Genomic DNA, 5,285 nt, shown 5'->3' with positions numbered 1-5,285 from the left:
TTGGGAAATAAGGTGGCGGAAAAGAAGAAGCTCATGCGGTAGAATTGAAAAAATAGAGATTCCAAGTTTTAATGGAAATGTGGAGGAATGGAGTTCCTTTCACGATCTATTTAAAAAAATGATAGATGGAAATATGCAACTATCGGACGTGGAAAAGTTGTATTACCTGAAAACTAATTTGAAAGGAGAAGCCTTACGATTAGTGCAGCATCTACAAATAACAGACGCAAATTATAAGGCAGCGTGGGAGTTGCTGGAAAAGCGATACAGCAACAGGAGAATTTTATTCACGAAACTAGTGGATAAGATTTTGGATCACCCCAATATAAATAGTTAATCGGCATCCAGCTTAAGGAAATTACTTAATAGCGTGAATGAGTGTGTTCACGCATTGAAGGCGATGGAAATACCGTTAGACCATGCTGATCCTATTTTAGCCAGGATTATTATAAGGAAACTGGACAAAGAAGGACTTATTCAGTACGAGCAAAATGTTAAAAAGTCTAAAGAAATTCAAAAACTTGCAGACGTGCTGGACTTTCTGGAACAGCAATATCAAGCATTGGAAGCTGCAGCAGATAGAATACAATACATTCCAGAAATATTCGACCAGCAAGATATATCAGTAATGGCGGAGAAGAGGCAATGTCGATTTTGCAAGTTGATTGGTCACGACATTGTGGCGTGTAGGAAATTTGCAAGTCAATCATCGAACGAGCGATATAGTTGGGTGAAGTCAGCCCAGTTATGCCTAAAGTGTCTGAAGCACGGAGAAGAGAAGAGGTGTCTAGTCGATGACAAATGTCAGAAGTGAGGATTGAGTCATAACACTCTGATCCATTTGGAGAAAGTAAACAACTCTAAGGCGATGACAACCAACACAGCAGCAAATGTTCTTCTGCCTACAGCCCAAGTCCGAGTAAGGTCTTTACATGGCGACTACATAACATTAAGGGCTTTAATGGACCAAGGGTCACAAATAACGTCGGTATCGGAGGATGCAGCGCAGCTACTACAGCTACCAAAGAGGAAGACTGATATGAAGCTAAGAGGTCTCGGAGAGACTATTGTGGGAGTGGCAAAATCAAAAATATTTCTCGAAATAAGACCGAGATTTTTTTTTAGCAGTACTAAAATCAATGTCTATGCCCTAGTCCTGCCGAAATTAGCATCAGCTCATCCGGATAGCAGCTTCCAGTACAACATTCAACGATGGAAAAACGTAAATCTGGCCGATCCAAATTTCAACAATTCAGAAAGAATCGATATTGAAAAAGGAGTTCGGCATGATGCAGCGATCGTGGGGCAGAACACGAAGTTGGGCTGGATTCTTTCCGGAACTATACCAATGAAGCCTGGGACTACTAGCAAAGATGCGTATATAATCCCGCCGGCAGATCCTCACATTGGAGGAAGAATGGAAGTAAAGCCTCAAGACTCGCCACAAAGTGATGCTGCTCAGCAACAAAGACAGCCGACGCCTGTAAAGGAAGCTATTGCTACCAAGGTTACCGGTACCGTTAAATGATTCAAACCTCTTCGGCAAACCTGTACGTGGTAGCCAATATGCTGCCGATAAACAGCGTCGCAATCGCAATATACCATGGCGATGGTCAAGGCCAAGGTGGACAAGCAGGTCCCCGACGCAACAGTCGTTCACGTCGTCCAAATAACAGAAAACCCAACAACGGCGGAGGACAAAACAATCAACAACATTAACATAACGTCAACCAATTTAAATAATAATACCATCACAAGCATCGCATACATCATATGGATAAATAATATAATTTCAACACTGTGTAACAACAACAAACAGTAGCCGGAAAACAGCATAACATCTAAAATTCTATCGAAGGACATATAATTTAAAAATATACCAACTCAAAATCTTCCACAAGACTAATATTTCTATACATCAACCAAGAACCATACACACACATACAAGAAAACTGCAACAAATGACAACAACTAAGAAACCAACTAGTGAGTCCAACGGAAAAGGAGATCATCAAACCACTAGGAAATCATAATGAAGAAATCAACCATCTAAAGAAGGTCGTGGATAACCTAAAGAACGAAACATCGAATTAAGAGGCTTGTGGCGTTCCATTATTTATCAGGCCTTAGCATTTATATTACTTTGAACATTATCTTATAATAATTTTAAGAACAATTATGAAGAAAGAACGGATCGCAGCGATTCAGTTCCTAATAGTGCCGAATGTGAAAACAGTCCATTTGCCGGCCGGGAGAATGTTCATAAAAATATGAACATAATTTACACCATGAAGATCATAAAATATTTAAGTGCCTATCATAAATATATTTAGATAGATAAGAGCATGTAAGTGATAATGCTTATGTGCGTTGCTGGGGTGCATCAATAATAAAGGCAATGCCCAACTGATAATGCACTCAGCAAGGGACAAACAAGCATTTCCAATGATAAGCGCATAGAAAAAGATAGTCTAAGATTTCTATGACGGTCTAGCTCTTAAGTGAATTTACGTTTACACTAAAATCAGAAGCGAATTAACATCTAAACCCAACACTTCTCAAACACTGGGGTTAGTCCCATATGAGTTGAGGTTGTATAAAACAAATACTAATTTATAGTTTACATTTTATAGAATAAATAATTTTAATGAAAAAATGTTTTCTTTTTTGTATGATCATATTTTTTCTTCAGTATAAAAGAGACAATTCTTATTCATAAAAAATTGTATGCTAGACCTTCCTTAATTAATTGAAAAAAATAAAAGTATTTTAATAAACAAATACTAAGATTTTTTCAATGAGTTATTCTATCTTGACTATTTATATTATGAATTCTATAGTAATATAACATGTGCTCAAGACCCAATTCATTAAATTGAATTGATTATTTAAACAACTTATTTAGCATAGTCTTACAACTCTTAACCATATGCAGTCCAAGCAGTACTCTAAAATTAATTGAAGTACCTTACAGCATGGACTACGATATGCGTTCAAAATGTCGATGTTCATGTGTCCTGCAGTTCAAACGATGACGCACAGTTTGCTGCGTTCTTCATCTACCCATGAGCCGAGTGATCCACCGCTTAGAGTGATAATTTATTTTTGTTTTGTATACAGTCAAAATTGTTTTTATTGAAAGAAATCAAAAATGCACCAAAATGAATTGGCATATATCAATTTCTTCAATAACTTATGTTTTTATACATACAATTTATGTTGCGAATGTCTTAGTTCAAACAACCCCTTGACATCAACATATCCGAAAATATATCGAGCAAACAGAAGAAGAACATTAACTTAGCGTTACAGTGATCACGTCCGGAGACCTCACTAAATAATTCAATCGGTAGTAGCGACGGGCGGTGTGTACAAAGGGCAGGGACGTAATCAATGCGAGTTAATGACTCACACTTACTGGGAATTCCAAGTTCATGTGAACAGTTTCAGTTCACAATCCCAAGCATGAAAGTGGTTCAGCGGTTTACCCGGACCTCTCGGTCTAGGAAATACACGTTGATACTTTCATTGTAGCGCGCGTGCAGCCCAGGACATCTAAGGGCATCACAGACCTGTTATTGCTCAATCTCATTATTGCTAGACGCAATTTGTCCATTTAAGAAGCTAGTGTCCTTATAATGGGACAAACCAACAGGTACGGCTCCACTTTTACAAACACATTCAAACGCTAACACATTTTACTGCGGTCGCGAATGAAGGCTATAAAAGCTTCAACACCATAATCCTGAAAGCATCTATTTAATATATTTGAGTCTCGTTCGTTATCGGAATTAACCAGACAAATCACTCCACGAACTAAGAACGGCCATGCACCACTGTTCGGACCTGGTAAGTTTTCCCGTGTTAAGTCAAATTAAGCCGCAGGCTTCACTCCTGGTGGCGCCCTTCCAATTCAATTCCTTTAAGTCTCAGCTTTGCCACCATACTTCCCCCGGAGCCCAAAAGCTTTGGTTTCCCGGGAAGCGACTGAGAGAACCATAAAAGTAGCTACACCCAATTGCTAGCTGGCATCGTTTATGGTTAGAACTAGGGCTGTATCTGATCGCCTTCGAACCTCTAACTTTCGTTCTTGATTAATGAAAACATCTATGGCAAATGCTTTCGCTTAAGTTAGTCTTACGACGGTCCAAGACTGCTTTAAGCACTCTAAATTGTTCATAGTAATTGTACCGGCCCACAACAACACTCGATGAAGAGCACTGAAGCAGGTTTAAATAGGAGGAACAAACATAAATACAAGTACCTATCATGCATAGGTACTTGTATTTATGTTTGTACCTATGCATGATAGGTACTCCACCGATAATACGCTTACATACCTATGGTATAGTACAAACTACAATTATAGTTGTACTACCCGTATGAAGCACAAGTTCAACTACGAACGTTTTAACCGCAACAACTTTAATATACGCTATTGGAGCTGGAGTTACCGCGGCTGCTGGCACCAGACTTGCCCTCCAATAGGTCTTTGTTAAGGGATTTAAAGTGTACTTAATCCAATTACAGGGCCTCTAATATGAGTCCTGTATTGTTATTTTTCGTCACTACCTCCCCGAGCTGGGAGTGGGTAATTTACGCGCCTGCTGCCTTCCTTAGATGTGGTAGCCGTTTCTCAGGCTCCCTCTCCGAAATCGAACCCTGATTCCCCGTTGCCCGTTGCAACCATGGTAGTCCTAGATGCATGGCTTAATCTTTGAGACAAGCATATAACTACTGGCAGGATCAACCAGAATAATGTTTTATTGTATGTTTTTCCATCGACAACTTAATGAAAAATCAACGAAACGAGTCACCAAATATTGAATGATATCGTTTTCGCGTAATTTGTTCAAAAAGTATATTGGAGGTATTTTTCTCAATATTTTTAGCAATTTATTTCAAATTACTTTTAACATCGCAGCATAATAGGTTTTTCAACTTACTACACTTGATATTGATATGAAATTAAGAATTTCATATTTTCGTTTAACCATTTGGATAAACATTTTTAAAAATCACACATTTGTTTAACGAGACTCCTCACATCGTACTATGCAAAGAAACTCGCTCCCTACCATTCAAACAGTCAACGTCTCAACTTAATGAAACATGCTTGTAATAGTAGGAAGATAACCATGAATAAAGACAATTGTACGCACTGCACAAACGTACCCGCTTATAGTGAATGAATACTACCAACCACAGCAATCGCATTCAACTATTACTAGCTGACGGAAATACTGCGACATCCATACCCACTCGAAGCGTTAATTCATCGCAAA

The 5,285-nt window shown here is 38.6% G+C and overlaps 1 long non-coding RNA gene and 1 pseudogene across 1 annotated transcript; both read right to left on the bottom strand.

Annotated features, from left to right (window-relative positions):
- Window positions 1-2,915: 2,915 nt before the first annotated feature.
- Window positions 2,916-3,094, bottom strand: LOC133325199 (5.8S ribosomal RNA; annotated as a pseudogene).
- Window positions 3,095-3,341: 247 nt separating this feature from the next.
- On the bottom strand, window positions 3,342-4,798 carry LOC133325198 (uncharacterized). Its single transcript, XR_009754155.1, has 2 exons — window positions 4,317-4,798; window positions 3,342-4,280 (listed from the first exon to the last, which is right to left on the bottom strand). It is a non-coding gene; the product is annotated as an uncharacterized LOC133325198 (long non-coding RNA).
- Between the last annotated feature and the right edge of the window lie 487 nt (window positions 4,799-5,285).

This window comes from Musca vetustissima, unplaced genomic scaffold (genome assembly GCF_032173495.1).
Source record: "Musca vetustissima isolate MV318-11 ecotype Yass unplaced genomic scaffold, APGP_CSIRO_Mvet_v1 utg1069922, whole genome shotgun sequence".
In the NCBI taxonomy this organism is placed as follows: Eukaryota; Metazoa; Arthropoda; class Insecta; order Diptera; family Muscidae; genus Musca; species Musca vetustissima.
Note: the sequence above shows the minus strand (reverse complement) of the source record. Positions and strands in the feature narration are given on the sequence as shown.